The sequence below is a fragment of the Protopterus annectens genome, chromosome 7.part0, assembly GCF_019279795.1.
Source record: "Protopterus annectens isolate FY-2018-M chromosome 7.part0, PAN1.0, whole genome shotgun sequence".
NCBI lineage: Eukaryota > Metazoa > Chordata > Ceratodontiformes > Protopteridae > Protopterus > Protopterus annectens.
In genome coordinates this window covers 529,857,516-529,878,980 of record NC_056739.1, presented here as the reverse complement: position 1 = coordinate 529,878,980, position 21,465 = coordinate 529,857,516, and positions in this window count along the sequence as shown.

The following is a 21,465-nucleotide window of genomic DNA, read 5'->3' as shown; positions in this document are numbered from 1 at the left end:
AAATAATGATATACATATAAATATATACACACACACACACACACAAACAACACACACACACACACACACACACACACACATATAAAAATATATAAAAACTATACATATATTGATATATATATATATATATATATATATATATATATATATATATATATATCCATATATCCATATATATATATATATATATATATATATATATATATATATATATACACACACATTCACTTTAACACATATATGTATATATATATATATATATATATATATATATATATATATATATATATATATATTCATATCATGTAGTGGAGTCATACCTCGGAACCATTCCTACCAACCCCTTACTGCAAGAAATCTGGCCCAAGTCTGTCCAAATGGGGGAACAATGGGACAAAACTAGGGACATATTTCAAATATCGCTTTTATAAATGTAGAATGTTGCCAAAGTGACAGGGTTTGTTTTAGCATATATGTTCTGAAGGATGTGAGTTCTGAAATTGAAATGTATGTCATCACTTACTGTCAGAACTTCTCAGATCATCACAGTGATTTACCAGGGATATGAAAATAATTTATCTGTGGAACAGACCAGAAATATGAGCAATAAATCTGTACATACTGCAGCAATCCAGACAGTCCCGAGATTGGTTTAGAACCCCTTAGTGCAATGAACCTGGGCCAGGCCTGACAATGTGAGGGGAGAAAGCCATGGAAATAGGGACATAGCTGAAATACTGGAGTAGATAAGCTGACACAGTTACTGCAGTAACACCCTCATGTCTGTCCTAAAATATATTGAAATAGTACAAGTCCAACACTCAATTACTTCCCACTAGTTAGTAATTGAAATCCTCACATCAGCCAACTGATGTGTCAGAAATACACAACACTTATTGGGGCCAGGCAACACTACGTCCTACAAATATCTGGACATAACATCACATTAGGGAAACTACACTCAGCTGCTAAGCATGTCACAAAGCACATTTTCAAACTATAGTCAGACTGACACACTAACCCAAATCTACTAGAGGGAATTACACATGTACTGGCAAATATATCAGGCACTACAGGGATGTCACAGCACTGAAAAACAGACACCAGTGTGAAAGTGCATACTTACAACCAATTCAACTACAGTCACAGTGAAATACCAGTAAGCCAAAGGAATAGTATAGAATAAGGACTGTGTGAACAAAACATCTCAACATGTTTGCCACTCACACACTACCCCCACATATACTGGCCCAATTCACAGTGTATGATGCCTGAATGTGGTATGGGACATGTCTCCGGCTGACCCTACAAACATATACAGCTGATAGACTACCAGAAACAGGAGCAGCATGCATGGGCAGATAGAAAAGGAGCCATAATGCATACATCCATGCCCCTCCCTACACATGCCAAATAACATTGACACAATCCTGAAAGTCTGTCAACAATTACCAGAAATACACAGACCTCTCAACTGTACAGAGTCCCCCAGAATGTCCAGGCTTTCCCCTCATATATAAGGCCTCTTCCACATAGCGTGTCTGGCAGTCTGATATATCATTGAGATAACATCAGGAAGGTAGGCACTAAATAATCATATACCATACCTACCAACCTCTTACTGTATGACATCTGAACAGAGCCTGACAAAATTATGTGACAGAGGCCCAAAAACAGGGGCAAATTTTAAATATTGCTGTCATAAACTGAGAATGTTGCTGTTGTAACAGGGTTAGTTGTAACATATCTTTTCTGAGGGATAGGTGGTCAAAAACACAAATGGATGTTAGCAGTTACTGACTGTAACCTTGAGAGTATGCTACTGACTTTCCAAGGCAAAAAAATGTCTGAGGAACACACCAAACATAAGACTCCAAATTCTGGCCATTCTGTGGATAGTCCTACAGGTGAGAGTTATGTCAATCAAATAACACTGTCAGAATTAAAATCACAAAGGAACACCATGTCCACACAAACCCTGTTAGACTAGCATTAATCCAAATGTATAACAGCAATACTTACATTCTGTCCCTATGTTTGGAACATTCTCCCCATTCTGTCGGCCCGTCTCCACAGTTTTAGTTGTAAGAGGTATTTCCAAATACCCTCTGTGATGCTGTTGTTTACACACCTCCATGAAGGCTTCCTCATTGGCAAGGAAAAGGGCCAATGCTCACATGATGTACTCAATGATAAGAGTGCACTGCCATGCCATTGGCTATATGAATAACAACACAGCTGTCCTACATGCAATTAACAAGTGGGGACACCATTTGGTGCACAGGCCATCAGCTGCTCATGCGCATTACCTGCAAAAGGCAAGCTGCTGCCTATGCAAAACAGATGAACACCCTACATCCATGAGAGAGAAAGAGAGAGAGAGAGAGAGAGAGAGAGAGAGAGAGAGAAACAACAAAAAGAAAAAAGAAAAAACAAGCAGGACATAACCACCTACACTTGAATAAAACAAACAGGTATGCCAAACAATTAAGCATGTAATGGACTGTAGTAGAGGGTATGTAAGAATGAGAAATAGGAACTGTAACATATATGCCTCAGCAAGACTTTCTGTATTGATATATTGCTGATCAGAACCTATGGCCATAACATCTGGGTCTGTCTGCAGTGACATAGATCATAGGTCAGGCCTCTGAGTCACCCCAGGAAGGAATAGCTCACATATGACTACTACTGCAGTGTGAGTTGAACAATACTGATGTGCCAATGATAGGCCAGCTGCTAGGATGTCATACATATCCATATCTTATTTGTGAATACAATTATGACATATTTGGTTGTCTCAGAAATGTGAGAGACCTATACATGATATTTGCATAGTAAAGTACTCTTGCAGCTGTGTGTGTTGAACTGTATGTGATATACTTAGCTTATACCATTAAACTGTCCAGTGTTATGCAAACTGACCATGTGTGTGACTCATATTTGCAGTCATTTACTCATACAGTTGTGTTATGTCTGGCAAATCATTGGCAAATCTGTGAAGACTGATGTTATAACACCCCTATTTTCTTCTGGCTGTTCCTGTTAGGGGTCACCACAGTGGATCATCTGTTGCCATTTCTGCCTGTCCTCTACATCCTGCTCTGTCACACCAACCACCTGTATGCTGTCTCTTACCACATCCAAGAACCTTATCTGAGGCCTTCCTCTTTTCCTCTTATCTGGCCGCTTCATACTTACCATCCTTTTCTCAATATACTCAGCATCCTTCTGCAGCACATGTCCAGACTGATGTAATCTTGCCTCTCTAGCTTTGTCTCAAAACTGTCCAACATGGTTGACCCTGTCATATACACGTTGCTAATCCTGTCCAGCCTCATCACAACCAGTGCAAATCATAACATCTGCAACTCTGCCATGTCCAAATGTCACTCCTGCCTTTTTGTAAATGACACTGTCCCCAACCCATATAACATAGCTGGTCTCACTACCCTGTTGTAGGCCTTTCCTTTCACTGTTACTGGTACTCATCTTCACAAATCAGTACTGGCACTCTTCTCCACCCTCTCCATCTTGCCTGTACTCTCTTCTTCACCTGTCCTCCACAGTTGTCATTACTCTGAAATGTTAATCTCAATCATTTATACTTCCTGTATCCTCAACATTCTACTACCATCTCTCTCATTTACACACAGATATTCTGTCTTAGTCCTGCTGACCTTCATTCCTCTCCTCTCTAGAGCATATCCCCACCACTACAGTGTCTCCAAAAATGTGTACCCTACTCTCAGTACAGATCACAATGTCATCTGCAAACATCATAGTCAACGGGGACTCCTGTATGATCTTGTCTGTCAATCTGTCCATCATCATTGCAAAAAAGAAACGTCTCACAGCTGATCCCTGATGTCATCCCACCTCCACCTTAAATGTATCCATCACTCGCGCTGCAGACCTCACTGCTGTCACATCACCCTTGTACATATCCTGTACCAGTCTTACATATATCTCGGCCACTCATGATTTCATCATACAATACCCCAACTCCCCTCTAAGAACCCTGTCATATACTTTCTCTACGTCCAGAAAGACACAAAGCAACTCCTGACCTTCTCTGTTCTACTCCATCAACACTCTCAGAGCAAACATTGTATCTGTAGTGCCCTTACCTGGCAAGACAACATACTGCTGACCACTACTCATCACTGCCCTGCTTAACATAGCTTCCACTAGTCTTTCCCATGACTTCATGCTGTGACTAATTAATGTTATCCCTCTATAGTTACTACAACTCTGCACATCAACCTTATTCTTAAAATGGTACACAAACACTTTCTCTCCACTCCACATGCAACCTCTCACTTTCCAAGACATCATTAATCAATCTGGTGAAAAACATCACTGCCATTTACCCTAAATACCTCCATGCTACCACTAGTATGTCATGTGGACCAACAGGCTTTCCAGTATTCATCCTCTTTATAGCCATTCTTACTTCCTCCTTGGTAAGCTGTTGCACTTCCTGATTCACCATATCCACATCATCCAGCCCTCTCTCTCTCATTGTCTTCATTCATCAGCCTCCCTAAGTACTCTGTCCAACTGCTCAACACACTCTCCTCGCTTGTGAGTACGTTTCCCTCATTATCATTTATCACCCTTATCTGCTGCACATCTTTCCTAGCTCAGTCCCTCTGTCTACCACCTGTTACAAGTCATCCCTCCTTAGTGTCCAACCTGTCATGCAAGTCATCATATGCATCATCCTTAGCCTTTGCCACCTCTCTCTTTGCCATGCACCTCATCTCCTCATACTCCTGTCTACTTTCCTCATCTCTATGACAATCCCACTCCTTCATCCCCAACCTTTTTCTCTGTATACTGTCCTGTACTTCCTCTGTCCACCACCAGGTGTCCTTGTACTCATTCCTCCATCAACATGTCATACCAAGCACCTTTCTAGCTGTCTCCCTTACTAGCACTGCTGTACTTACCCAGATATTTGGTTAATCGTTACTGCCACCCAGTACCTGTCTTAACTCTTCCCTGAACTCCACCTCACAATCACCCTTTTCCAGTTCCCACCATGTGATCCTTGCTGCTGCCTCGCATTCCTCTTCTTCTTGATCATTAACATCACCTTACAGACCGACAGCCTCTGCTGCCTAACTACACTTTCCCCTGTCACCACTTTACAGTCCCCAATCTCCTTCAAACTGGCCCTCCTACATTGGATATATTCCACTGTGTGCATCTCCCTCCACTCTTGTATGTCACCCTATGCTCCTCCCTGTTGTTATAGTATGTATTCACCACAGCCATGTCCATCCTTTTTGCAAAATCCACTACCATTTCACTGTCTGCATTCCTTTGCTTAACAACATAGATACATTATCCGTTCTTCATCCCCTCTGTTCCCTCCACCAACATGGCCATTGAAATCCGCTGCAATCACCACTCTCTCACCCTCAGATACAGTCATCACCACGTCGTCCAAATGACTTTACATTTCTCTTTCTCATCCGCCGCACAAGCAACTTGCTTAGCATATGCACTAACAACATTCATCATTACACCATCCATTTCCAGATTCATAAACATCACTCTGTTAGTCAGTCATGTCATCCTTCAAAAACACCCTTGGTATAATGTTCCATCAGGATAACCCCTACCCCCTTTCCTCTCCCAACCACACCCTGATAGCACAATTGTGACCTGGCTCTGATACACCTAGCCATACTTGCCTTCCATCTGGTCTGTTGCACACACAATATAGCCAGCTTCCTATGGCCATCATATCAGCTAGCTCTATCCCTATACCAATCATACTGCCAACATTAAAAGTTTTTACCCTCACTACCACACTCCTAGCCTTTCTCCTCTCTTCCTGCCATGAGTGTTGGACATTCTACAGGGTATGTCTGTCAATGCAAAGGCTATTGTGCTATTGAATGACTCATATGTTATAGCAATATTAAGACAGTGCCACTAATTTTGTACCATTGCCCCCATGTATGTGTGGTGTCCTACAGATGTCCTGCTCTAACAGGTTGAGAGGGGTGACTGGGCAGTAAGAGTGTGAATACAGTGTGACATACTGACATAGAACAGAAATGCATATGAGGTATTACCTGTGCACATGGCAGTATGAGTACGTGTATCTGGTCACCTCATAACAGCAGACATGGGATGCACAATGTCAATTAAATAACCTGTGCATGTTGTACATGTGTGTAATCTTAGTTACTGTGTATCCAACAGAGTGACATTTCTACAGCTACTGGTTGTTGCATTGCCCTGACACAGCCATGATTACGATGATAAGCATGATTATGCTTGAAATTGGAGAGGTGTCCAGCTGTGTCATGACTGTGTGTCCATGCCTACTACAAACAGCTATATGAAAACCAACATAGCTGTATGGACTCAGCAATACCTTACTCATAAAACCTGCATCCAACAAAGTAGAGTAATACCCTTTATTGGACAGCAGCAATACACAAACCACATACTTGGTCCATATATTGTTTGTACAGGGCAAATTAGGAGCTGGCACCAACTTGGCATCAAGTCCGCTTTTGTCTGATCAAGCATATAAGGTCATAGGTTGAGTACTGCAAGGCTAACTATGAGTACAAATTGGATACATCTACCAAGGCCAATCACAAGGCCATCTTCACATATGCCTGCAATCTCCGAGGCAACAAATCAACCCACCCTGTAATGGTGGTCAATCAGACTACATACACACACAACACAGATACAGCCAACCTGCTGCAGATAGGTTTAGGGCAAATATCACCCCCTGGCTCAGCATCACTATAGGTGGATATACACAGCACCCACATCCCTCCCCTCATCACCAGTGAGCAGCTACATATTGCCTATGAAAGGCAACAAACATAAGTATCCATGGGACCTGATAACACCCCACTCTGCATCCTACATCATCTCAAGCATGTGCTCCCAGCTCCATTACACACTGTAGTCACACCAAGCCTTGGCACCATCCACACCCCATCCACATAGAAGAAGGCCAATGTCATCCGTCTACACAGATATGAATGAGGAGTAGAGGATTATGAAATTACTTGCCCTCATTGTTGGGAATATGACACATCAGGACCACAAGTGCAATGCAAGCAGATACAGTGCTGATAGATTACTGGGGTATGTTGTGGTTGTGAGTGGTGGATACTGGTATTCAATGTTGCTGTGCCTGTTCTGTACATGCTGTTGCCAAATGTATGAGATCCTGTGATGTGTTTCCCTTTTTATGTCTCCCAGGTGCAATGTCACATTAGCAAAGGTCTACATTTTCAGTGGCTCAGACAAATATAATCATAGAAACCATACTACAGAACCATGCCATAATGTTTAGTCAGAGCCAGCAACATCTGCGGGAGAGGACCATCATGTGGGCCGACCTAGTCCACAGGTTAAATGATGTCAGCCTGCATGCACGTACATATGAGCAGGTCTGGCATTGTGCAAATCACCTCATACACCATGCTCAGCAAAGGGATGCTGCAGTGGCCAGGGACCACACAGCCACAGGTGGGGGCCCAGCCATGCAGCTCCTACTGACACCCACTGAGGAGCTCCTTGACAACTTTGGGGCACCCATCCCAGTACAACATCAAGGTACAAACCTCCCACATGTTGGAGGTGGATGGCACCCAGACAATGGATGAGGTTTGTGCAGGTAAGGCCCCAGTGGCGATTACTTGACTAGTGTAGCAGACATACTTGTATTTGTAGAGTATCTACGTGAATGTGTCAGGTAAGATTGCAGCTGTGGATGGGGTTTTCTAATGCACAGAAGTGTACATCTATGGTGAAGGACAGCAAATTCTGTAGTATTGGGGGTTGTACTGTAAATGTGCAGACATGCTGCATCCATCCTATACCAATGCTACATGTGCATCTGCTGACAATACTTCTCTCCCACAACTACTTAGGTCCATCTGGTCTGCATTTGGGATGGCAGTCTAAAGCTGGTGAGTATGGAATTGTTCTGTTTTGGTTTGCCAATACACCAGACATTTGAAGGCCATGCAATATACCATGCACAAAACTGTCACTCATCCATATTGCTTTATGTGCATGTTCACTTGTGATGGGGTTAACTGCATTAAATCACAGTGGTCACTACAAGGGCCTATCTGGAGAAAATGTAACATCCCTGTAGCGTACCTCATAATCTGTCATTGCAAGACTTCTGGACAGAGACCAACAAAATGGGGGTACAAATGGCCTAAGGTAGGGACATGTGTGAAACATTACTCTCATACAATGGATATAAACAATGTACACACCCCTGTTAAGATGCCAGGTGTTTGTGATACACACACACACACACACACACACACACACACACACATATAAATATATATATATATATATATATATATATATATATATATATATATAGATATACAAATTGAGACCACAATATGTCAGTCCACACCTTTTCTTGGGCACCAAGTATGGAGTACACAGACCTTACAATAAGCTGGATGCATATGTTTGCACACCCTTCAAATAATATTGTATTGCAGAAGCTTGTGATTTACTGGCAGCATTCAGTCTGCTTGGGTACACACCTCCCATCAAGTAAAGGCACTCTAAGTAATACCAAAGAACATTCTGCTGTCCAAGTAGGATATTCATGACATTTGCTCAGTTGCCTGCAACAGCAACAGCCATGGTTTGCAGACAGCTTACAAAACAGTAAAGAGATCTCATATTTGAAAGGTATCAGTCAAGAGTAGGGTAGAACAACATTACCAAAGCATTGCATACACCATGCAACACAGTGGAGAAAGTTGTCAAAAGGTTGATTGAATACAGAACAACAGTGATGTTGAAAAGAACCTGACGTCCCTCCAAAAATGATGACCAGGCATGTTAAAACCTGGTCAGGGAGGTTACCAGGAGACATACTGCAACACTGAGGGACTTGCAGGAATCTCTTGCAAGTACTGGTATTGTGTACTGCATGTGATAACACTCTCCTGTATTCTGCATACATCTGACCTATGGGGTATGGTCAGAAGATGGAAGCATTTCCCCACACCAAAAAACATCCAGGGGTGGATACAATTTGCAATACAGCACATCAAGTCTCCAAAGGCATATATGAAAATGTGTTATGGTGTAATGAGACTATGGATTGACCTCACAGCCACAATACCAAAAGGTATGTGTGATGCACAAGCAACACCCCTCTTAACCCGAACACCAGCATCTCCATGGTGAATCATGCTGGTGGCAGTGGCCTGCTGTGGATATGCTGTTCCAAAGCCAGAACTGGGCCTGTAGTCACAGTGGTGTTAATATGGAAGAGTTCCAAATAGCACCCACATCTGACCAAAATCCATCAGGTGTCTGCAAGAATGCTGAGGATGGGGAGGGATGTCAGCCTTCAACATGACAAAGACCTGAAACATGCACACAAAGCTACCTAAGAAAGGCTTCACTTGAACACACTAATGGTTATGGATTGGCCCATCCAGAGCCTAGACCTACACCAGATAGACATACCCCAGTGTGACCTGATGAGGGCTGTGCACATGAGCTGCCCTTGTAGTCTGATAGAGTTGGGTGACCTTTGCATGGAAGAGTGGCCAAATAATGCCAAGTCAAGATATGCCATGCTGACAGACACCTTCACAAGAAGAGTGAATGCTGTAAGTCACTAACAAGGTGCTTAAAGAATGTATCATTTTAAAGGTATACACACTTATGCAAACACCATATTGTACATATTACAGTCATTATATTTTACACATAACACATTTGTTTGTTTATCGATTGGATTGCACAGGTCATATGTTACATGAAAGGTGATTAACATATTTGAATGCATTATTGCGGTGTCATCTCATATATTACAAAAACATGGCATGTTAACAGGGTTGTGTATACTTATCATATCCACTGTAAGCTTAGAAGGTTGGTGGTGTAACAGGAATTTTGTGACCATACATTTACTGCTGGTTTGGAGTTTTGACACTCAAATATATGTCATTAATCAGTGATTTCACTCCTCAGATCATCCCAGTTATGTATCATAGAAACACAAGGGTTGTGAGAAACAGAGCAAACATATGAGCCAGACATCTACACATCCTGTGTGGCTCTGTACAGTTGTGAGGTATGTTCTGTAGTACTTGCTACTGTGCTTTACAGGTGAACAGCAATGATGTTTACATGGGTGCAGTCTGTGCTGGGGAAGTGCCATCACCTACTAACATTAATCATGTATCCTTATCCTAGATTTCTATATTGTTAGTTACATGTAGTAAAACTGGTTGCAATGCATGATGTTGATGGCCATGTATCATGCATGTCCTTATTTGTGTAATGTGTGGTCTGTGTAACAGATTTGTGCCACCTGACCTGTAGGTAAGTGTGTGTGTGCATGTGTGTGTGTGTGTGTGTCTGTGTACCAGTCAACCTCAGAGTGCAGGTATTAATGTACATATGTTGTTTCCCCTCACAGGTGGCTATGGGATTTGCGTTCCCTCCCGCTTGGAAACTGATATGAATAGAGAGGTAATGGTGGGGTTTCCAGGGGCTGAATCTGTGCCATTGGTTGGCATCCCACTCTTGTCCACACCATCCCCTAACATAATGACAATGGCCACACATACGCCATCACCAGTGGCCACAGATGATGGACAGTTGGCAGATGATGGCATTGAACAGGCTAGAGTGGTGAATACGGCAGGTGTGAGTGTAGACACTGGCATAGCCAGAGTGCAGGTGAGGTCCCACACAGGTGGATGGGCAGGTGTGCTTACAGGAGGACAGTTGCTCTTGAATTGGCTGTCGCAAGTGCCACAGCAGGAGTCACCAGATGCATGTTTTGTGTTGTCATGGATGCACAGGCAAGTAGTGAATACCACTCCAGACAAATACTCTGGGTGGTGGATGCAACTCTTCCTGATTTGCGTGGTGACAAACATGAACTTGTTGAGGCTACACATCAAAATACTGAGGTCATGAATAGACAGTGGGGTGTGACCTTGGCAATCCTCGACTGTGGCATGTCTATGCTACAGCGTGTGGTGGGAGATGGGCATCAGCCACATGGACGTAGGTCAGCACCAACAACAGCTGAGTGTCTACAGGGCTGTGCACCTTCACACTTCCATAGTGGCAGTGACACCAGCATTACTGAAGGGGGATTGCTGTCCACATCATACTGGAGCAGGCCATGGACATATGGTTCTGTCCAGTCCTGTCAGGGACACAGATCCAGCAGACAGCAGTCACCAACAGGAAGCAGTACTGCCTCTGGCCTTGAGCGTGGTGGTGCCACTGATACCCCTGGCAGGACCAGTTCCCATGTCCATGGCTGGAAACAGTGAACTGGACACCCTGCCATCTACAGTCCACAGCTGTCCAATGTACCCCTGTTTAGAGTATCCACATGGTGTGACTGTGTGCACACATACACACATACACACAGTTGTGTCACAGGCAGGCCACCTACAGACACACACAGCACCTCTGCACAGCCCATCAGTTGGATACTCCTCCAAACACACACATATGATGTCAACCGTATGGCTCAGTGTAAGGCCTCTGGCAAACCCACATCACTCCCTGTGCATATGATGATACCTATGCCACAACCCTGTCATCCATACCATCAATGAAGGGACATACTAATATGGTTCTGATGCATAGAGTGACTATAGTACAGTGTAGCTATGTAATACTATGTAAGGTTCTGTCTGCTTGCATTTGTTATGGGTACACATATAGGTGTATGGACCATATTAGCCAGGATGCATTATTGCTGTTAGTACCACTGACTGAATGTAGTCTGACTTGCTCTATTCTGTTTGTGTTCCAGGTGTCTGTGTGTCTACAGGCTATGGCCCTGCAGACATTCCCAAGAGGGAGTATGGCAGAGTGAGAATACACTGACCATGTCATAGGCAAAGTCATGCATGCAACAGTGTGCGAGGGACACTGTTGTCAGACAATGTGACCTTCCATACATACCCCCTGTCACAGACAGATAGCCTTCAGACATGTCAGCTCAGTGTTGTGTAGTACCACAGGCTCATACATACAGAACAAGTTACTACAGTACTGTCAGCCAGTCCCTCAGAAGTGTAGCCATTACATTAACTGCAAGAGATTCATCTGTCCACCTGTTGGCCCTGCCATTTCTTTCCCATACACTCAACCCTGATGCAGTTGATGAGGGCATGCATGATACTGTGTATGACATGTTTGTGGTATGTATTCCTGAGTTCAGCGGGTGAAACAGGGAGACAAAATGATATATCTTTGCATACACATAGTAAGGACGGACACAGGGGATGTGCACACAGTAACATAACCACAGTTGGCAGTAGACAGATTAGTAAACCTATATTTTGACCTTGATGTACTGTACTACTACATACACCAGACATGCCCTACATAGATTATATGCATAGGACATAACATACTACCTCTTACAACATGTAATGTTCTGAATGCCTTTATGGATGGTGAGATAACCACCAGAAATAGGATGTGGAGTCATGTATTGCTCCTACAAGCCTGGGCAAGTGACAGTGTAGCAGATGTTGCATCAGCATGATTTTTAAGTCAGGTATGATGCCTGATGCTGGTATGTGTGTCACTACACTCACTGTGGCTGATTTGGCAACAATATCATATACACGGGCATTGTTAAGGGACATAGACCACATATAGGTTGCAAACATCTGGATATTCCATAGACATCTGTAGCAGAGGACTGGCATGGTGTACACAATGGTTTAGCATATGCTGCATGTGAGGCAGATGATGTTATCATGCTGTATAAAGTAATGACATCAGGAGGTGGTAAACAGGTGTGGATGGTACACAAATCAAAATGGTATCAGCCAAACAGGATATGATCTTCACCCAAAGACACACACAAACACAGTTGCCAGTATTTAGATTAGAACCTCTAACTATCTAGTTATTTCTACTATAGTTTTACACAGTTAACAGATGCACCACATAGATTGCATAATTTCACCTACTCCCAAGGTACTTCTAAGGTGAATGACATAACCAGGCCTAGTAAAGTAGGATGATAGAAAGTTTAAAGGGGTTGGGAGGGTGGCCTAAAAGTTAAGGTGTTTGCCTTACAAACACAAGGTGCAGGGTTTGAGTCTCACAAGGGATAATTGGCTAGGCTTAAAATGGCTCACAAGGGCAGTTAGCTTAGTACTATCTATGAACCTATGAACCTATGAACAAGGTGATAAACAACTCAAAATGGTATAACACACAGAGTGTCTGATTCTCACACAAACAGTTGCCAGTATTGTGATTAGAACCCCTACTTATCTACTTATTTCTACTATAGTGTTACAGCAGTTGGTAGATGTGCCACGGAGCTTAAATAACTTCACCCAGTCCCAAGGTTCTTCTAAGGTGAATGGCATCAGTAGGCCTAATAAAGTAGGGTGATGGGAAGTTTACAGGGTGGTGCACAACTCAAAATGGTATAACACACACAGTATATGATTATCACACAAACACAAACACATACAAACAGTTGCCAGTAGTGGGATTAGAACCATTACTTATCTAGTTATTTCTACTATAGTGTTATGCAGTTACCAGAAGCGCCACAGAGCTTGCATAATTTCATCTAGTCCCGAGGTACTTCTAAGGTGAATGACATAAGCAGGCTTAGTAAAGTAGAGTGATGGGAAGTTTACAGGGTGGTACACAACTCAGAATGGTATCACACACACACACACACACACACACACACACACGCGCGCGCGCGCGCACGTGCGCACATACACTTGCCAGAGATTAGAACCCTTCCCTATCTAGTTATTTGTACTATAGTGTTACAAATGTGCTACAGAGCGTACAGGGCTGACAACTGGCCAAAGGTGCTGATAACTGCACAGCTGAGGTAAACTGTTACAGGTGCCAGAAAGTCTGTCTTCAGTTTTCTCTTAGATCTTGCTAGTTCTTTCTCCCCTGCACTTCAAATAGCTTAATAGCTTTGCACTCCAATGGGTTTTTTTATCAGTTATTCTAGCACACCTGAGAGCCATCAGCAGTAGTCATTCCTCATGTAATTAGCTCCAGTACTTAATAGTTATGACCACCCTTCCTGGCATGATTAAAGTGCAGTTCTCTGTGCTTTTGCTCATTAACCTGGTGCACTTGGACATTCTGAGGCACTGTTGCAACTGCCTCATGTATGCAGACAACCCTCTCCTCTAAACACCCAACACTCAGACTTGAGAGAGATAACCCTATATCACTGAATTGGAAGATATACACTCTCCAGTGAAGACTGGCCTAGATGGTCAAGAGGAGAAGGGTCAACACCTGCAACACACCATGTGGAACCCATACTCCTTCAAAACACCCACTATCACAGCTCTGACATACAAACAATAACAACACACCCACCTTCATATAGGCACTCAATAGACATTTACCCAAACAGCGGAGACCACCAAGACAGACACCCACTCAACCACAACAACACAGCACAAACCACAGGACACAAAGGACAACCACCTTGCCTGATACAGTAAGCATAGGTGAATCAATAGTGAGGCACACAGATGTCCCACTCCCTAGGCAGAACATGGAAGAGGTAACAGTCAGCTGAATATCAGGTGCCAGAATCCAACACAAAACACACCCAGTCAGTCCACTCCACAACAACTACAAGTATCACTATGTCATTGTCCATGTGTGTGTGAATAACCTGAGATGCACCTCCATGGACTATATGAAGAGAGACATGGAGGAGTTCTCAGATTATGTGGGCCAGGCAGATATGACAGTGGCCTTGAGCAATATACTACTGTCGCCCAGAATGATACCGCAGTACAAACAACAAATGAATGACTTCAACAATTGGCTTAAGTGTCTGGTGTCACTCTCATGGGATCCGGTATCTGTCTACTTGGGATGACATGACTGACAGACTGCAATGGCATGCCAGAGATGGCCTGCATCTGTCACCCTTAGGTTTCCAGGTACTGGCTAAATGTCTTGCCACCCCTATAGTGCCTTTTTAGGTGGTGTTCCAAATCAAATTACCTTTGGAACAGCTATATATATATATATATATATATACATATATATATATATATATATATATATATATATATATATATATATATATATATATATATATACAGTCTGAGGGTCATGCTGCTCATCACTAGAGATCTACATCACGAGATGCAACCACTCAAAGCACTCCTCAAACTGGAGAACATTGACATTTGTGCTGTAACGTAGATCTGGTTTGCAGCAGCAGACAGCACTCCTGCACTGCCAGCCTATAACTCATTCCACACATGTCAGCCCCCAAAACATGGACCACAGCTACAAAGGCTGTGATGTCTCCATATTAATAATGGATATGCACACATCCAGGGTAGTATCCCAGCATACTGCATTTGAGATACTTCAGGTACAATTGACACTGGATAATAGTGCAATCTAGGTCATAACCTGCTATAGATCCACATCCATGTCCCTAGACTATCAGTCCACATTCCTCAACACCCTGGAAACTATCAAGGTCCAACCCAACACTTTCATACTAGGAGAGTTCAACTACCCCTCCTTCACCTAGGTAAGATACTCAAGCACCAATACACTAGCCCAATGCTTCCTAGAATTCATCAATTCCAATGCCCTGGACCAGCTCATTCTGACACTCAGTAGAGGAAGCAACATCCTTGACCTGTGTTGATTACCAACATATGGGACCATTGCTTGACAAGAGTATTCAATCACTACCCAGTCAGATCCAACAAAGAGTAATCACCACGGAAATCCACATCTCACCCACACACCCCACAAAGGTAAACACCTTGAAAAACTTCTCCAAAGCTGACTTTGGACTCATAAGAACAGAGGTGGCTAACTTCACACCACCCATGCCAATGGAAAATACCTGCATGACTGCCAAATTATGCACAGAGGCACTGTACAAACATGTACATCAATGCATGAAACTAGCCATACCCAACAGAACCATGACAATCTCCTCCAAACACTGGAAGCCAATCTGGTGGTTTCCTGCCTTTAATAAACTGTACAATAAAAGGAAGAAACTGTTGCAGAAACAGGTGGATGTCCAAGAGTGGTAAAACTCCCTTATTAGCCTCAACAACAACTTAAGATCCCCATGAAATCATCTAAAGCTGCCTAAGATGGCAGAATTGCAGCAGACACTGACAACAATCACAAATCCTTTGTTAGTTACATAACTAACCTCCACACCAATACCCAGAAGTGCTCTGAGTCACTTCACAATGCTACCTCCTATACTGAACCAACAGATATTGCCAACATTCTTGCCAACACATTCAGTGCCAGCTTTACCCATCCCTCCACACTAGGGGAACAATCAGAATGCCAGAAGAATGCCAGGCACCCAGGATTACTGCTGCCCATGTTACACCTGCATTGTCCATGGGCAAGAATACAGCTTCCATGGGACCCCAGATTATCCCTGGCTGTGTTCTACATGAACAGCAAAGATACCTGTCACCACATTTGTTTGCTCTTTTCAGTCACAGCCTCACCTCAGGCTTTGTCCCTCCCAAATAGAGCACTGCTACAGTCATCCCTCTCCATAAAGGTTTGGAAACTGCAGACCCTGTGAATTATCAGTCCAGTAGCCTGATGAGTCTGATATGTACAGCTATGGAGCGCATCATCAGGGACCTTATCAACAAACATATAGGTAATGTCTTAACTCTGGACTCCACACAGTTTGGCTTTGTGAAAGAGAGATTATGCCTGCTCAACTTGGTTGACTTCTTTGAGTCAGTCACCAGGGCTGAGTATGACAGTAAGGCACTGCAGACAGCCTATGTCAATCTGACCAAGGCTCCTAATACCATTCCTCAGTCAGGAATTATGGATGAACCCACTAAACTAGACATCAACCACTATATCACGGGGGGGAGCAAATTGGCTCACAGATGGAACACACAGTGTGAAAGTAGCAAGCTCCAAGTCAGACTGCCAGTCAGAAGTGGAGTTCCACAGGGAACAGTCCTGGGTACTCTCCTGTTCATCATGTACTTCTCAGAAGTCCAGGCCAAAACAAAGGAATTCTGGCTGACCACGTTAACAGACAAGTGCAAGCTGGGAGCCATCATTAACTCCACAAGTGATGCAGACATCCTACAGAAAGTTCTCACTGAGACCACTGACTGGTGTGGAAACCATGGCCTGAAGCTTAACACCACAAAATGCATCATCAGCCCCTTTGGTAAAATCTCAGTTTCCACTAAGTACCACATGGAAGGGAGCCCACTGAACACTGCAGGCATTATAAGAGATCTACGGACACAGGTTGAGAGCAACCTCTCCTTTAACCACCACATTGCCACTGTGGTCATAAATCCTTCTGTGTGGCACATTCATTACCAAGGGTTTTGCATCTAGAAAGAAGGAGGTAATCATCTCTGTGTACTCATTACACCAATCAAGTATAATGGCCCATTTGGCATGTACCTCACTAGATACCTGCAACAGCTGGTGAGGCAACAGAAGTACTTCACAATAAGGATCATCGGCTTTAAACATATGTCCTACACAGACAAACTCAAAAGACTCCAGCTATTCTCTGTCTCATACCACCTACTTAGAGGTGATCTCTGCTTGACTTGCCAAGCCATGTCTGACCCAGCTCTTTTACAAATGCTACATCTAAAGACATCCAAATCTCTCTGCACCACACACTGCAGGGACCTCAACCTCATTACCACAATCAACGCAACATGCTGGAGGGACAGGATCCTCACCCAGAGACTGCACATGCCCTGGAATATACTTCCTATACATGTCAAGCACCTAGATGACCCTGTTCCCAAGAGATCCCGATGACTGGATAGATAATAGAAAGTTCACCCCAGGAATCACTCCAGTGGCTCTACTTGCAGTCACTGAGAACTAACGTTGGGTGGCACAATCTGTATGCTAGGCTTGTAATGGCTCCAGGGCCATTAGCCTAGTACACACCTATGAACCTATAAGGAAAGTGACACTGGCATGACTGATACAGTAGGCTAGTGGGTGGGTTACTTATCAAAATACTTCCTCTTACGAACATTCACAGTTACACACAAACTTATACACCCACACACACATTTGCCAACTCTGAGAGTAGAACCCCTGCCTATCTAGTTATTTGTACTATAGAGTTACACAGTTATTGCACATGCTACAGAGCTTACTGGATTGACAGTTGGCCTAAGGTGCTGATAAGAAGAATGACATCAGCAGGACTGATAAAGTATGTCAGTGGGTGGGAAACGTATCAAAATACATCTTCCTACAAACATACACTTTTAGACACCCAAGCATAAATTTGCCAGATCTGAGAGTAAAACCCTGCCTATATACCATATTTCTCCATAAATAAGGCCTAACCAGAGAATAAGGCCTAGCATGGTTTTCCAGGGTGGTCATGATATAAGCCCTACTCCAAAAATAAGCCGCAGTTAAGATCATCAACAACATATGACTGACGTGTTGAATTAGAAAATAATAATATTATTGACACCTGTTGACTGAGGTTATCGTACTCTGCTAGCCATTTTCAGACCATTCAGGCACCCAACTTCTTCTCTTTGCAGAAAGTCGTAAGATTCTTTCCCTGGGAGTCCTACACGGTTCTTACTGTAACACTAATCCTCACTCACACTTGACATTTGAGACCTTGTCCCTTAAGCACTGGCAAGTGTACTTTAGTCAAAGTACAGACAATGCACGTAAAACATGCGCACTTGTTAACAAATGGGTGTGGTTGTGTCTTCTTAACTTTCACCATTTATGTTGCCACTCCTGTCTCATAACTCTTCAATTAACCCCCCAGACAAGACGAGTGCAAAAAGAAAGAGCTATTCCATCGAGTACCAGAAAGGAATCATATAGGACTCCTGGAGAAAGAAACTGATGACTTTCTGCAAAGAGAAGAAGTTGGATCGCCGAAAGGTCTGAAAATGGTGAGCAGAGTACGATAACCTCAGTCAACAGGCGGACGAGGGAAATGTTAAGAAGTACAAGTGAGGATCAGGTCAGCAACCATTATTTCCTGAGCTGGAAGGCATCATCTGTGAATGGATTGTAACAAGAGAGCAAAGGCTTTGGTTGTACACAGGGCTGATATTCAAGCATTTGCCCTTGCAATGGCAGTACAGTTAGAAATATCCCAAGAAGAATTCAAAGCATCACAGCATTGGCTGGATGGCTTCCTTCAGTGATATGAACTGTCTCTAAGAAAGATCGATAACACTGTTCAAGTTGGAAGATACTGAAGTTATTAAACATGCACTTGCATTCAAGTTCTTTGTTGATTGCATCAACTTTTCTAAATACCAACTCTCCAACATGATTGCTATGGATGAAACTGCAGTGTTTATGGGCCAAGGATCTCAAACAACAATTGATCATAGGGGTACCTCATCAATCTACTTCCCCTCCACTGGTTACGAATGTGCACGTGTTATCTGTATTTTGGCAATTTATCTAGCTAGAAAGAAAACCACATCTCTAATCATTGGTAAAGGCAAGAAAGATAAGATTGAATGTGTTTCAGGCATTTACATTCTTGAAACTGAAAAAGCCTGGTGGACACAAGCAGTTATAAGAAAGTGGGTCAATGTAATGCTGCCACTTGTTTTCTGAGGTGGCAAAAGAGGTCTGACAGTCTAAGATTCAGCTTGCACAGAGAAGAAGAGATCAAATAATGATTCCTGCAGGAATGACTGCCTATCTCCAGACTCTTGATATTGCAATAAACAAGCTATTCAAGGACCATTTGCGCATGCAACTCCATGACTACATTGAAAATAGAATGGAGAGAAATCAGCATGGAAACTTTGTGAAGCCTAGCCTACAAGAGGTTGTGACTTGGGTGAAAAATTCATGGAATGAAATCAGTGCAGCTGTGTTTCCATTGCACTACGAGCAGGCTACATTTATGGAGATCTCTATTGCTGGGCATGCCAGATTGGGGCCAATGATTCTACAGGAAATGGAGTCACAAGAAATTCAAACCTGAATTTGTGGGTTGGAGACTTATGACAATGTTCCAAAAGAAGATGACATGATTGTATTTGAATAACTTTTCTGTTATCAGGGCAACAGAATGGATTGCTTCTGCTTTCAGTTGCCAGTAAGCTCTTGTCAGTTTTTTGACTTTATTGTATTAAGGTAACATTTCATTATCAAGGGGTAATTACAAAGTAAGGCCACTAGTTCCCAGACTTAATTTTTATGACTTTCCATCCTTCTTCTCTTACGGTTTAGGTAAGGGATAAAGAAAGCATCACCACTCAAAAAGTGGCAGCTATTCACCTGTTTTATTCCCCTCCTCTAATACACATGTATTGAGATTTTTCTGCACTTTCTGTTAAGCATGAAATATTGCACTGTGAAAGCCAATGTGTAGACATTCTGAAGATGAAATGTTTGTTGCACTGTTTATGTAGAATTCTCATACAACTGTTAACACGTTGCCTAGAACTGTTGGCCAATAACAGAAAAGTATCAAATAAATGTCAATTTGTATACATGAATAAATGTCAATTTGTGTGCATGAATAAATGTCAAGTTTTGTACATGAATAAATGTAGATTGTTGTACGGGGGGGTAAATAAGGCATCCCCTGATAATAAACCCTAATGCGTATTTCGGAGGGGAAAAAGTATAAGACCTGGTCTTATTTTCAGGGAAATATGGTCGTTATTTATACTATAGTGTTATGTAGTTATTGCATGCGCTACAGAGCTTACTGGACTAACAACTGTCCACAGGTGCTGATAAGGGGTATGGCATCAGCAGGACTGAGAAAGTATGCCAGTGGGTGGGAGACTTATCAAAATAATTCTTCTTACCAACATAGACACACACTAATTTGCCAGATCTGAGATTAGAACACCTATTTAGCTACTGATTTGAGCTATTGTTACACAGTTATCACACACACTACAGAGCGTACTGGGATGATAACTGGGGAGAGGTGTTGATAAGGGGAATGACATCAACAGGAGTGATAAAGGAGGGCAGTGGCTGGGGGACTTATCAAAATGCTTCTTCTTACAAACATGCACACACACTCATTTGCCAGATCTGAAATTAGAACCCCTGTCTAGCTAGTGATTTGTATTATTGTGTTACGTAGTTATCACACATGCTACAGAGCTTACTGGAATAAGTAACTGGCCAAAGGTGCTGATAAGGGAAATTACATCAACAGGACTGATAAAGTAGGGCAGTGGGTGGGAGACTTATCAAAATACTTCTTACAAACATAACACACACACTCGTTTGCCAGATCTGAGATTAGAGCCCTTGTCAAGCTAGTGATTTGTACTATTGTGTTATGCAGTTATCACACAAGCTATCAAGCTTTCTGGGCTAACAATTGGCCAAAGGTACCAATAAGGGGAATAACATCAGCAGGGCTAATAAAGTGGGGCCCTG